Source organism: Erpetoichthys calabaricus, chromosome 9 (genome assembly GCF_900747795.2).
Source record: "Erpetoichthys calabaricus chromosome 9, fErpCal1.3, whole genome shotgun sequence".
NCBI lineage: Eukaryota > Metazoa > Chordata > Cladistia > Polypteriformes > Polypteridae > Erpetoichthys > Erpetoichthys calabaricus.
Genome location: NC_041402.2, coordinates 56,614,876 through 56,630,823, shown reverse-complemented (window position 1 = coordinate 56,630,823; position 15,948 = coordinate 56,614,876).

The window sequence follows — 15,948 nt, the reverse complement described above, 5'->3', positions numbered from 1 at the left end:
GACTTTTAAAATGTATTTTCAAACTATGACACTGAATTTTTAAACCTTCTCTTGGCTCTGTATTAACAACACATTGGCTGACTTTTAAAATATATATATAAAATAAAATATATATAATTTTATTATTAGCATTCTTGAAATTACAATTTTTTTCCTAATGATGTGAGTTCATATAATATATTTACAGTGTAATTAAATAAATAGGTAAATTGTTTAATTATAATGTAATTCGATGTAAATACATGCAGTTGCCTTTAGAGGTGTGAGTTCTTTTGTCAAGATCAATCTGTTCTGTCCACCAACAGAGGTTCACCTAACTCCATACTGATGTGATTTTTCACTTTTCTTACTTTATACACTAAAATTAGAAAGGCAAGTGAACAATGGCAAAGTGTATTTAGCTACATTCCTGTTCTGTGAAAAAATAGAATATCTTACATTATTGTAAAGTTAAATGCAAGTGAAATAGTACAATTGTCACCTCATATATATGAAGATGCAACTATTAGACTTGTAGGTCCAGGTAAAAATGAAGCAAAATGAAAAATACCTGCCACTATATATTTATGAGAGTGGGAGAACCCGTAGGGTTGGCTTAGAAATCTTAATGTTAACAAAAAAAAAGTATAAGACAAAAGGATGAGGACCCAAGAGTTGCTTATGTTGTAACTCAATAAAAAGTACATCCTAGTGTTTACACAGTGTGGAAAGCATACCCCCAGACAGACAGACACCAGAATGTCCAAAACACACTTCTTTATTTTTCCTTACAGCACCACAATGCCTTCATTCACCAACTCTCTTCCTTTCTCTCTTTCTCTTTCTCTTCTTAACAATGACCTCCTCCTCTCTCCTCCTCACAAGCTTCGTCCCCTTCCTCCAAACTCTGGCTCAGCTTCTGGAGCGAGGCGGTCCCTTATATCCTTACTTGAGCTCCAGGTGCTCCCCCTGACGACACTTCCTGGTGTGGCGGAAGTGTCAAGAGAGCCCCCGGAAGCACTCCGGGTGCCCCTGGGAATTCTTCCGGCAGTGTTCCTGGTGTGGCGGAAGTGCTGCCATCCAGGACCTCACAGCTGCCTGGGCGACCTCTGGCGGTGGCCATGTCCTCCGGTAGGGATAAGCGTCCCAGCTCCGGTCCAGTGGCCCATAAGCACACCCAGGCGGCTGCCCCCTCGTGGCCCAGGGGAGGTATTGTCCATCACGGGGACCATTCAGGCGTCCCGGCTGGGTAGGGTCCCCATCCATCTGGGACAACAGTCAAAGGTCAACCATTCCATTCAGAATTCCAACTTCAGGTTGCCAAGCTTAAAGTAACCAGTTTAACATATTCTTTTAATTAATCGTCTAGATAACCAAGGTTTATTTTAATAGGCAGCTGTGTGCTAAATATTTCTTATATAGAAGTATCTAAAAGTATCATTCTTGATAACAATTGGTTCCTTATGCTAGAATAGAAAAATTTGGCCAATTGAAGACCCCCCCCCACACAGGCTATTTGGTGACTTGATGAGTAGAGCTCCTTAATGGAGTGTTGACCATGTTTTAAACAATGCGGCACAAAGAACAGGGCCGTTTAATGCAGCATAATAATTCCCACTCTATTGTGGAAACTGCATAAAAATTTTAAATACAGTCATTTGTGACACCACAAATAGTATTATATGCACAGACGTGTATCCATATTCATTACCGTGTGTTATTTACTCAATATAGAAACAGGTTTAATTCTCAAGTTTGTTCTGTTGTCTTTTGTATGAGATTCCTTAAAGTGATGTGTGTATAAAATAGCCCTGCTGGCAAACAAACTTTCCTTTCCCATATACACTATAAGACAGAACACTCCATTGTCAACTACTAAGTAGAAGTTTCTTCAACAAAACATCATAAATACTGTCGGGATAAATAGCTTATGCTATGATGAATTATAATATTGCATTATTTGCTTTAGAATTATAGGATGAGTTTCACTTTGGGTTAAAGTTTACACTAGACTAATCAACTTATATGATGTTTGTTAAAATGTATTATGGGAGCATACAATGGATATCATATAACGCATAAACATCTCATGATGCAAATGTCTCAATTCTGTATAAAAACTGAGTTCCATCTTCACCATGTAGTTTTGCTTCATGTTGCACAAACATCAACTACTAGTAGCACAGTCTGTAAAGACCATTTGCAAATATGGTACTGGGAATCGACAAGTAATTACGTTGTTGTTAACAAAATGTGCTCTAAAGGCTTCTTTACACCTTACTCATTTTTTGGATGCCACATAATACAGTACATACAAATTGGTTCAGTAATGCAAATTATTTTGCCTTCATAAACTGCATTCTGAAATGAAACCAGGGTTAAAAAATAATGAGTTATAACCTGAGCTTGGTCACCAGTATTAAAAGAAGTTTTAGATTTATATTATACAGAATTAAAAGGTATGGAAACTGTTATTAATAGACTCTAAGAAAAGAAGGCCATCTTGTATTTCTATGTTTATTAGTTGTGTATTTAGTAATTAGTATAATCAATACTTGTTTTTAATTGACAATTGTTTGCAGCACTCTGCGCCAGCACTCAGTAAAGAGCACTTCACAAAAATTAGTTGTAGTAGTAAAGACTGCTTGCAGAAGAAAGGCAGGAATTTAACAGGGTAAAGAAAAGTAACTTTAATGTGGAAATAAGTCTAATGAATACTATAGTGGCTAAAAAACAAATTGATGCTTGCTATGCCTTTCTTCATTATTTTAAATTTAAATTTTTTAAAAGGGAAAATAATCAATTTTTATATTAACTAGAAAATACGAACAAACCCATAAATATAAGTCACTTTTCACTTTATTTATGTTCATTCAGTAGTACCTGCAATTAGTTTTTAGACATAGCATGACAGAAATTAATGACTTTGCTTGTAATGAGAAAAAAAAGGAATTAATTGATAGCGTAATAATCAATAATAGATTTGAAGGATAACCTCTGGCAGTGAGCACAATATATACACTTAAAATAAATAAACAAGCTGTAAAGTGGGATCAATTAGGGGAACCTGGGGAAACAAAGACACAGTGTGTGCTAAGCACGCCAAAAGCCTGCATTTGTTGTGTAAAAGGTAAGTTTGAGGATTACACTAATCAGGCATTTTTACCATCAGTTATCTTCAAGAGTAGATTTTTTTTTAATTTGCTGAGTTGAAATATAATACGTATAATAAGAATGTTTTTAAGATAGCAGGAGATTTTCTATCTTGATTCATCTTTTGAAATTAAACAGACCCTTTGGCATCTCCTGTTTCAAATTTTAAAGCCTTCAACCTGACGTTTTGTTACTATGAATTGAGATTCTTGCCTAAAGGAATTCATAAGTCGAATGAGAACTCATTAAAAATAAATAAAATAAAATTACTTTCAAAAAAGCAAAACTGGCCGTGTGGTTTGTACCCTTTTTTTAAATTTATTATTATTATATATTTAATGCACCTTAAGTAGAAGTCAAACAAAAGTTAACATTCTTCTTATGTGAAAAAAGTATTGCTTCTTCCTTGACACCTTATAAATGGCTTTATAAGGATCTTATAAATGGCTGCATTAATTTAGAATATGGGTTGATCTTCTTGCAACCATACTTGTACCTGTCATCATCAAACTTAGCAGTTAGTAGCCATTTATTGTTTGAAGAATATTTAAAATCTTCTGATTGCAGATCTGTGCTGAATTGAATGTAAATTTCTTCTAACACTTCTCATTAAGCACCTGTTAAAGAACAAAATGTAATATCAAGTTTACAATAAATGATTTTTTATGCAGATATGGAACATTACTCATGTACCGCTAACAGAAACATGCTTTGTACAATGACACAAATTATTTTGTATCTTTTTTTTAGCGCTTTAAGAAAATGCATTTACAATATTATATTCACAAATATTAAGTATATATTTTTTATTTTCATTTTACTTTATTCTTACATTATAATTTCCTTATTAGATGAATGAGAATTTTATATATAGAATGTTGTGATAAGAACGAGTCAAAGACATCATAAAGTTATGGGGCAGCCACCCGTATATTGTTTTTCCTGGCTGCAAAAGTTGATTTAAAGTAGCATGATGTGCATAGAACAGAGTCTAAAACAAACTGATTGCATGGAGACAAGATGGCGGTTTTAACTGATAAAACGGGAAATGACATCATTCGGCGCTGGAACCTGAAGTGACGTCTTCATGACCGGAAGTAACGTCATCGTTGGTGCCGAAACTGGAAGTGACGTTTTCTTGAATGGAAATGACGTCATTGTCAGTACCAGAACCAAGTAGGATTTCCCAACAATGGTCTGCAAGAGACTGAGAGAAACAGCACACTCCACCGCCCCCTGGTCTGGCGTATAATTACCATTCTGTAGACCCTTTAGCTGTTTCCCATGCGCACATGTGTGACAAGGGCGGACCTGACCAAGAGGTTGTGGATTCGAGAGAGGGCATCGGCATTGGCATGGAGAGAGCCCTTGCGGTGAATAAGCGAAAATTGTACGACTGGAGATCAAGGAACCACCTAGTGACCTGTAGATTCGACTCCTTGTGAAGAGCCATCCACTGTAGAGGTGCATGATCCGTCACCAGAGTGAATTCACGGCCCAAGAGGTAGTACCTCAACTGTGTAATCACCCATTTAAGCGCAAGAGCCTCTCATTCCACCGCTCGCTGCATACCTGGGGACTCATGTGTAAACAGTACTTACGCACAAAAATGTTGCGTACTCCCATTTCCATGCTCACATCGTGATGTATAAAACCTAAACTTGGTGTAAAGCCACGCACATTTTCACGCTAGCTCAATCCCTGGCATACGCAAGTTCTCCGCTTGGTTTTGCAAACTGGCAGCACCCAGAATCAAAGCAGTGCTTTTGTTCCAGTGTGGTTTCCCTTTCTTTTTTAGATCCACATCCCTGATGTGGCCTTATTAAATACGCTGAAATTAACCGCATATTATTTATTAGTTTAAGGCATCTGATTGTAATAAACCTGTAACAATATAATGGTCCACGGAATGGACAAACTATTCCAAATACCATAGTTGCTTTAGCTTTGTTACTCAAAGTATTTAGAGTAGCTGCAGCTGATTGGAAAGAGAATTAACGGTATACAGCATCTAGCACACCCTGCCTCAGCCATGCGCACAGTCAATTTGAACTGCTCTCATACGGCAAACACTTCAGAGACTTTCCTATATGGAGCACGCGGTTCAGCAACAGTTTCATCCCAGGAACTATACATGTACTCAATCAGTCCATCAAGTGCTCCCGGTAAAACTGTTTGTACTTAAAAGTACAATTACCTCACTGTAAACTTGCGATACAGTTATAATATTGCACAACCTGAGCCACTTTATAAAGCGCATATTTACATATAATGACAATATCATTTTTAAGATGAAATACAGCAAAATATGTTTATTACATTATACAAATAAAATGTTAACATCATTTAAATAATCTATATTGTTAATAATTAAACATGTGAGGACACGGTGTCGCAGCGCTAGCAACGAGCAGGCGCCCCATTCAAGGATTGTTCCTGCCTCGCACTGTATTCTTGCTGGGGCTGATGCAACACTGGAAGGGTAGATGGATAGAATAATTAACCATGTACTACAAAGATATTTCAATGTTCCTTAAAAGTTTTGAAGAATTGGTGTTCTAAGCTTACAGATGGCTTAACATCTATTACAGAGCTGACTGTGTGGCGATTGGATACTTGGAGAAAGAAAAGGAATGACAGGAATTGGCGGTTAGTAAGTTTGAAAAGGAAAGTACTGCTGCAATAAATTATTTCATTGAAGGTCACGCACGGTGCAGCAAGCATCTTGCATGAAGCAGGAACAATCTCTGGACAGGGCGCCAGATCGTCACTATCACTGCGCCACCGTGTTCCTATGTTTAATAACATGCTTTAACTCCTATCATCATGAAAATTATATCAAGTATACATCTCAGTATTTAAATTATTTAGAGAGCTGTAATATCACGAATGTAATGGATTATGTGTCCTGTCGGAGGAGGAGAAAGCCCGTTTAAGAAGCACATAATGATTCACACACATAGAGCACATACAAGAACACATACAAAACAAAGCATTTAATGTGCAACTTTAGTTACAATGGGATTTGAGAAACTAGTAAATTAAATGATTTTAAGATGAAGTTTATGACGTTCTACTTTAATGACAAAATAAACTACGTGATTAAAGTTAAAATTTTGAAATTAAAGTTGACATTTCAAGCTTTTTTCCCCACTGTGTCCCTATTTTTTGTCTTTTCTCTGTACCCTAATAAACTTTCATATGACACTCAGACAGTGGGCTACGACTCGCCTTTTCACAGCGACTTTGATATCTGACTTCTTTTTTATTTTGGGCACTGTGTGACTTTGTGAACTTAAGCTTTCAAGTTTCTCTGACACTCTGTGTCACTCGATCAACTTCCTTTTGTTGTTTATACCACTGCTTAAACCAACAAATAGTAAGTTTTTCCTTGCCTCCACTTGGTATTCGCTGAAATCCTTCTGTTTTCCCTCGTGCTTTTGCCATTGTCTTTTCACAGAACCCTGAGCTTAAGGGCTATTTATATTGATTTGCATATTCAAAGAGGCGTAATACTGGGAGAAGTTTGGGGAGTGGCAGCAGGTGCGTGCACGTGCATTACTTTTCACGCTGACTGGGATTTATGTAACGGAAGAATGCGGAAGTTGGCGTATGCACAGATTTACGCATCTGGATTTTTTTGTGCGTACGCACATTTCCGCTTTTGTCCGTATGCAATGTTTTAGTGTGAATTCTACGCATGCGTTATGCATGAGGCCCCTGATCTCCCGATCCAGCAGCTTCCGGCCCAGGTACATGACGGGGTGTTCAACACCATCGACGCTTTGGCTCACCACTGCACCCAGGCCTGTGTCTGAAGCGTCTGTCTGGAGTATGAAAGGAAGTGAAAAATTAGGTGCTTTCAATATTGGTGCTGAAGTAAGGGCCTTGTTTAGGTCACGAAATGCATCATCTGTCTTATCACTAAATACCACATGGTTAGAAGCCCTCTTCTTTGTTAAATCAGACAAGGGCGCACCTCTCTCGGAGAACCGAGGCACAAACCGGCAGTAGTACCTGACTAATCCGAGAAATGCTTGTACTTGCTGCTTGGTTCACGGACGCGGCCAATTCAATATGGCATGAATTTTTGAGTACTGCAGCTTCATGGTACCCCGACCCACTAGGTAGCCCAAATATTTAGCTTATTTCAACCCAAAAAAACTTTTTTTGGATTAATCCGAAGTCCGGCTTTTCCCAGTATCCGTAATACCGTTTTAACCTGTAGCACGTGATCCTTCCATGTGCTAGAATAAATGACAACGTCATCTAAATAGGCAGCACTATACACTTTATGGGGCTGGAGCACTTTGTACATCAGATGCTGGAAAGTTGCCGGAGCCCCGTGTAACCCGAATGGAAGGACACGATACTGCCAGTGTCCACTAGGGATGCTAAACGCAGTCTTAACCTTTGCGGAATCCGTTAAAAGAACATGCCAGTACCCCTTTGTCATGTCAAGTGTGGTCAAAAACTTTGCCTGTCCAAGTCTCTCAAGAAAGTTGTCCACACAAGACATTGGATAAGCATCAAATTGGGAGACTTGATTAATCCGACGGAAGTTGTTGCAAAATCTCCAACCCCCATCAGGCTTACTTACCAAGACAATCAGACTGGACCAGGGACTATAACTTTCCTCAGTTACACCTACTTCCAGCATGCACTTGATTTCAAGCTGTACCTTTGCCTTCTTTGCCTCGGTAAGTCGATAAGGGTGTTCTCAATAGTTAACCCTGGTCCTGTCACTATATCGTGCACAATCAGAGAGATCCTGCCTGGTTTCTTACTCACTACCTTTGGGACTGACAGGATAGCTGCTTCATGCTCCCGTCTCTGTCTAGAATTTAATTCAGGACAGAAGTTAAAGGCGTCCCTCTGAGCAAAAAAAGAGTGGGGCTGAGCGGAGGAGGGATGATTGGGTTGTTTCACCAAATAATCGATGAGCCCTTTCCTCTCCTTACCTTCATAAGAACCTTGCCAATGGGAAAGTAATGTAGAATGGGAGGTAGGAACCAACACCATGACACGATCCCCCGGATGGAACTCTTGGAGGATTGTACCACAATCATAATAGTGGGCCTGTGCTGCTTGCACCTCCTCCATATGACTTTTTAATAGAGATCAGATTTTCCCAAATCGATCACGTAACTGCGATATACTCTAGTATATTGGTAGAGGGAAGAGCCTCTCCATCCCATCCTTTTTTAAAAATATCCAGTATTCCTCAGGGTTGCCCTCTGTATAATAATTCAAATGGCGAGAACCCTGTAGAGGCTTGTGGGACAACCCGAAATGCAAAGAGCATGAGGGGGAGGAGCTGGTCCCAGTTCCACCCATCCCCGCTGACCACCTTGCGAAGCATTCGCTTGAGAGTTTGATTAAACTTCTCAATGAGACCATCGGTTTGAGGATGATACACCGCGGTCTTTTAAGTGCTTTATTTTAAGCAACTTGGCAGTTTCCCTGAACATCTCCGAGGTAAAGGGTGTCCCTTGGTCTGTGAGGACTTCTTTAGGAATGCCAGTACGTGCAAAAACCCCTACCAATTCCTGTGCGATAGCTTTAGAAGTAGCAAAGGAACTGCCTCTGGATAATGTGTAGCATAATCTATGAGGACTAATATATATTTATGTTCTTGGGCTGAGGGCTCCAGGGGTCCTACTATATCAACACCAATTCGCTCGAAGGGGACATTAACCAGGGGATGGAGAACGAGAGGAGCGTGGTCCTTCCATGGAATTTGCCGTAATTTACACTCTGGACAAGAGACCCAAAAACGGCGAACCTCCTTATTAAGTCCCGGCCAATAAAATTGGAGCTTGATTCACTCCACGGTGCCCAAATGGCCTACTAGGAAGTGGACATGCGCCAACTCACAAACTTGCCGCCAGTAGGTTCGTGGGATTAGCAACAATCTCCTCACCCCGCCCTCATGTTTAACTATTCGATATAACAGATCGTTTTCGATCACAAAGTGAGGACCCTGTGGCATGGGTTGATGAGTGCGTTGGCCATTGACAAGCACAACTGCATTTTTTGCGAATTTCAGGGAGTTATCATTCCACTGCTCCCGTTTTAAAAAAGCCTGTTTCTCTAAACTGGAAATGTATCTTGGATAGAGAGAGGGTTTGGTCTGACCTCAAGGGGCGGAGAATCCTCCCGGCTCGTCGTGGCCTGGAATGATGACATATCTATCTGTGACAGCCCAGGAGTCTCCCCGTCCTCCTCTTGGACTTCCGTAACTCTCTCCGCCGGCTGATTACATGGTGTGGAAACAGCCTGAGGTGGGTTATTCCCTTCTATAACTAGGCCCATGTGAGCATTGGGAGTAGTTAACAGTACACCACATTTATTGTCAGACCAGTCCCACCCTAGAATCACTGGGAAAAGTGGATGAGGAAGGACTGCCACGGGGAATTTTTTTAGTGATTCTCCGTAGCTGATGAAACAATAAGTGGTTTTATAGCTATGGGTTTCCTCATGTATGCATCTGATACTGGTTTTTATTTTCGTCCATTGTCGTGGTAATACAGAACGGCAATCAACAATGGAAATGTTGTTGCCGGAGTATAAGAGGGCTGTGACTCGGAATCCATTCACAAGTACTACTCCCGTATGACCGATAACCAGAGGGTTCGTAAGTACACACAACTGACCCCCCTTCCACCTGCATTCCTCCATGCTCCCAGGAAAGCAGTCCACCCCAGCACCCCAGGGACATCGGAACAGGCCTCGGATTATATGGAAGAGACTTATACTGTGGGACGTAATCCCTGCGGAGTCCACTAGAGGACCGTTCTGCTCTCCCAAATTGTGAGGCTGGCTTAGTTGTTTCTACTGTTTTGATTAGCTCCTCCATAGAGTGAAAGTCTCCCCAGACCAGCTAGGTAAAATTAATGAGAAGACCTTTAGTGAAAATAAAGCAGCCTACCTGCTGCACGATTTGGATGGTGGAGAGCTCAGCAGGCTGTAGCCATTGTGCCACCAGTTCCCAAAGAGCATAAGCTTGCTCTCGAGCTGATCTCTCTGGATCGTATTCCCAGGTTTGTAATATCTTTACCTGCTGGTCTGGGGATAGCCCATATTTCTCTGGGACCTCTGTCCCAATGGGCAGCTCAGCTCTCTCCTCCAAGAGCATAATAAGCCCTTTTCGTTTTTCCCCCAGGGACCAGCCCACGCCTGTGGGTCTCCTCCACATTCTCCCTTTGTACAATTAAGAGCTCAGTTTCTACTTGTGGGAGCAAAACCTGCACAGTGTCACTCCGGACCACTGAGTGCACGCCCCACCCGGAAACATGGCCCCGGTACTCTCCTACCTGACCATATTCTCGGTTCTTTCCCAGTTTCTTCTGGAAAATAATCATCCTGCTGACTACACCACTGGGATAAGAACGAGTCAAAGACATCATAAAGATTTGGGGCAGCCACTCGTTTATTGTTTTTCCCGGCTTCAAAAATTGATTTAAAGTAGCACGATGTGCATAGAACAGAGTCCAGAACAGAACTGATTGCATGGAGACAAGATGGCGGATTTCATTGATAATATGGGAAATTACATCATCGGCGCCATAACCGGAAGTGACGTCTTCATGACCAGAAGTGACGTCATCGTTGGTGCTGGAGCTGGAAGTGGTGTTTTCTTGACCAGAACTGACGTCATCGTCGGTGCCGGAACCAAGTAAGATTTCCCGAGAATGGTCTGCAAGAGACTGAGAGAGACAGTTAGCACACTCCGCTGCCCCCTGGTCTGGCATATATTTACCATTTTGTAAGCCCTTTAGCTGTTTCCCATGCGCACGTGTATGACTCTATGTATAATATAATATAATATAATGTAGTCACGCTTGTGTGTCTGTGGGTCACCCTCCTGACTCATCTTGGATAGGCAATCCCACCCTGGGACAAGAGGAGACATTGTCAATAACAATACCATCTCTGTCTGTTCCCACGACCAAGAGGAGACTCTCAGTGAGGCAACTGACTCCGCCTCTCCTGGTCTTATATATCATCCCAACTAAACAGTATGCATGATAATCGATACACCTTAATATATGCTACTGTAACCAATTAAGCATTTTTTTTACTTGTCATAATGGCCATACAATTTTTATCCCAATTTTTTTACTTAAATTCAATGTTTGCTAAAAGTATATTTTGCCCAATTGTTACCATCTTGGCTTGAAAATCCCTTTTCCCTTTTTCCTCCTAATACTTTGTCATTTGGATAAGTGCAGGAGCTCTACCACACATCATTCATTAGAAATCAGCTGCACTCTCTGAAGCCCCCCCCCCCCCCCCCCCCCCCCATACCCCTTATAGCAGGTTAGCTACACTGGCCAAATTGGCCAATCTACTAAAATTAAATGTAATTTACTGCGCAAACCTACACCTTGACAGAGTGCATGGCTCACAATGACAGCCCTAATATTCAGCCTTTACACACACATTATGCAAAATTTTCAAAATCTATTTATAAACATATGGTCAATCAGAGCTATAACAGAGTGGACAACTCTCAAAAGATAGGAGAGAGACAGAGGTCTGGCTCTTTAGAAGGACAAAGACAGAAGGAAAAGGATTGTTTATCGATGGTGTTGTGGTGAACAAGAGGAAAAAAACATCCCAGACTACAGGTCAAGATCTATTTTGGCAGACCCAGTGAGGCAACAGGTTTTGTTCTATTTATTTGCACAAAAGTATTCCCACTTATGTGAGTTCATCCAGTAATTTACTTAGTTAATAATACTATCATATTTGTTCATTTTGGCCTCCTTGGTGAACTCCTGGGTGTTCAAGGACTACCATGAGGGCCAATTCATTCCAAAAAAGGCTATTTATATAGCATCATATTCTTCTGGGCTTTGTGCATGAGTATTAGGTTCTTGAACAATCACTGAAGATGCCTCATTGTAGTTAAAGTCATAGTTTTAGAGTAAAAATTTTAATTTACACCACTTATAACTTTATTCATAGCTATTGGAGATAATTAAGCCATTAAAAGTGCTTTTGTATTCAAAAAGGAAAGGTTAATATAAAGCAGAACAACTTTGAAAAGAAATGTCTTCATTAAGCTTTTTCAAAATAATATTTTAAAGCTGGATGCTGTAAACAGAATAAAAATGAGTAAGAATCAAGGATAACTAAGAGACATACATGCAAAACAATTTTCAGAGGATGCCATACAGATGGCAAGAAAACATAATTTTTCTCCATCATTTCACTTGTGGTCTGCTTTTCCTGGCCTGAGTAGTGGTGACAACATGCCAAGCTTGATAGACCAAGCCACCTCATCCTCAAGGCTTTATTTCATCCAGAGAAATTTCCCAGACTGTTCTAAGCAAAAAAAAAAAAGGTATAATTACACCAATATGTGTCTAAGTTCTAACCCATGGTCTTCTTCTATTGGGGTGTGCCTGGTACGGCCACTGTGAGAAAAACTGGAGAGAATCCTTACCCAAAACCACCTCATGTGGCTCCCCTCAATCAGAAAAAAACAGTGATTCAACTAAAAGGTCCACTCACAGACTTGAGCTTCTCACTCAGCATGGAGAATAAGCTCCGCACACCTGTGCAGGAATGTCACTCTGCTCATCTGTTTTGTCAGCTTAGTCTTTTGATCACTACACAGAACTGGTAATTGCAGAAGAAATTGTAGATGTATAACCAAAATCCTTAAAGGAAACATTTGATTATCATTTACAAAATCACTGCTGTACTGATTTGTTGGTCACTATATCACCTCAACCATTACTCATAAACAAGATCCAGAGGAAGCTGACCTCTTCTCTAGGATTATTTGTTCACCGTTTACCTGTAATGAGAAAAGCACTCTTTTCCAGAAGAAAAGTAAATAGCACCATAGAGTGCTAGAAATTACTGTGTGATGAGGCAAACAGGACAGCATTATTCACAGACAGCAGGTAAGCAACTCTTAGGTCCCCAAAATGGATTATCTGCAAGGCTGTACAAAGCCATCATATCATAGACATGAACACCACAGAAACAGGAGGAAACAAAACAAATCTTTGCCACAGTCCTACACCTAAAATAATGGACATGGCTTCAGCTGCATTCAAATGGCAAATATGTCACCCTTTATGGAGGATGTGAATAACTGTGGAAAATCTCAATATCATTACCCAAAACAATTTTCTTGCATGCACTTGTTTGTTAGTTTTATTTTCTCATCCATGTTTATCCAGACATTTGCCTTTAGTTTCCAAAACTCCAGACTGTAGTGCCCATTGTGAAACTTGTTTTTTTTTTAAATATCTCATATCTCCTTGAGTAAAGGCAACATTTCAAATTAGTTTCACATGTTTTCTGGTGCCTTTGGAAAAAAAAATATTGTTACTTGAAGTAAAGGATTTGTTTTCATTTTAACATTAAAGATTCCTGTTGGTCAGTGTCAAAAAGTCAAATTAAATCCAATGTAATTTAATATTGTATAGTATTAAATTGTGAAAACTCCAAAGGGTTGAATACTTTTTGCAGGCACTGTATAACAACTAGTGTATTGCTACTGTATTGCCTTTTTTACCTCACACAAGCAGTAGAATATTACTGAGATGAGATATAATACAGAACATAGTGTGGGTATGCAGTAGTTTTGGGGAAATTATAAGAAAAGTGAAACATTTCATCAGTGCTTACTAATATGTTTTTTGTCAGGGACAGAAAAACTATTTGAAAGCTGCCTTATTATTATTTATAATATATATTATAATTATATTATATTATATATAACATATAATTATATTATTATTATATATAATTATAATATATAAATTATATGTTATTATAATTATAATTATTCTAATATTATTATTATTCTAAACATTAAGCATGATAATATTAAGGGTGCAATAAATCTATTTTTTTCTTTTTTATTTAAGTCTTTGTTACGTTTGCACAGAATCACGTAATATATGTGAACCCTGTGATTACAGTTTATCATGTAGAAAAACGGTATTGTTGACAATCCTCTGGATAAAAAGAAGACAACAATATTTGCAAAGCTGACATTTCAGCTTTCCTACAATTCAAAACAATAAAGTGTACATGGGGAATTGGACAGTCTAAGCAAATGGAAATGCAACGACCTGTCTGTGTTTGTGTTGTGTTGTAATTCACAGGGAAAAGAAAATAATATAATTATTTGATAAGCCCTTGTACTAAGGGCATTTCTGACCTTTAGTAAGTGTTTATTTTAACCAAACGAACCTAAATCAAACACTAAAAATGAAAACTGCAATCTTCATTTTTTACTTTCTTCAGACTGTACAAATACATTACTAAAGTGAATATATATATGTATGTGTGTGTGTGTTACTCTGTCTTTAGATTTTAAATGGACAAGACGGCAGAAAGATGGTCAATTCAAATTAGTGGTCAGTTATTAAAGCAATGTTTCCTGCTATACCAAATGCTATTAGGCATGTAGAATTTCCCACAAGATTAATATGAAGGACGAAGGTCTATCAATGAAGTACACCAAAGAATATATTAGTTTTAATATAATGCATTCAATTTATGGAGACTTTAAACATTCCCCAGTTTTTTTGTCAAATATTTCATTATATTTGAAGCTTTACTGTATATATTGTGTATTACACATTAATTATGTATTTTCATCTTTAGGTTTCCAAGTTTTCTCATTTTTGTATTTCTATGTAAATTAAAGACTACTATTTATTAATTATACATTCAGTCAGCAAGTATGTCAGCATTTACTGAGAGTGTGAACATTTACATGTGTGTAGTGCTTAAATAAGTACTGTATATAAACCCTGAATTACACTGATGAAAAACCAAAATAAAATCAATAAGGTTACACACATTCATGCATATTTTAAACAGGGCATCACCTAACAGTTCTAGATGGCGTAAAGCAATAAAATCTTGATAAATGCTAAATTATCATCTTTTTTTTCTTATAAATTAAATGAGAAAAATGTTAAAATTCAACTGTTGAAAGATTAAAAAATAGAAATGGTTTAAACTACTGCTTTTTTGTACTTAATTGACAAGCTTACAGAAGGAGGCAAGAAGGAAAGTGACTGTATGTACACAGTACATTTTTTAAAGTCTAAAACTGTGAAATTGCACAATTAATGCATTGAAAGATTACAATATATTTCATAATTTCTTTTTTGTGCTAAAATGGTTTATACTTTATACATAATGTAAACAGTCAAACTTCTAACTTCTAGGCTATGCCAATCTCATATATAACAATGGGTTGGTGTGTAAAAATTAAGCTGGTGTTGCTTGTTAGTGACACATGTTAAGCACCTAAATTTCAAATACAATAGCGGTCAAGTCACAAAGCAGATGGGTTACAACCAAAACATGCATCCCATTGTACAACATTTTAGTAGAAAACCAGAACTCAGAACCAGAAAAAAACAAGGGGCAGAAAATCAAAAGCATACAAAAGAATCAATCATATCAAAGTGGAATCTTTGTCAAGGGACAGTATGCACTAGGATTAGGCCTTGAATACAAAACATTTACTACCACCAATTTAGCCAGACGATACAGTTACTGCTTTTCAGATTACTGATGGACTGGCAAGGAATAAGACAGCTGCTAATGAAAGGGAGCTGGCTGGACAGCACAAGGCAGTTGCTCTTTAGAGAATATATTAGCTGCAAAGACAAACAGGATTAAAGCAGTTTCCACCTAGTTATAGATAGTCCAGGTGCATAGACTAGACAAAAATAGTAGAATTGACTAAGACTTTGTTTTAGTTTAAAAACACAGACATTAGTCTCCACTGTTACCTTTCTTACCTACAGTACTACCCTGGCATTT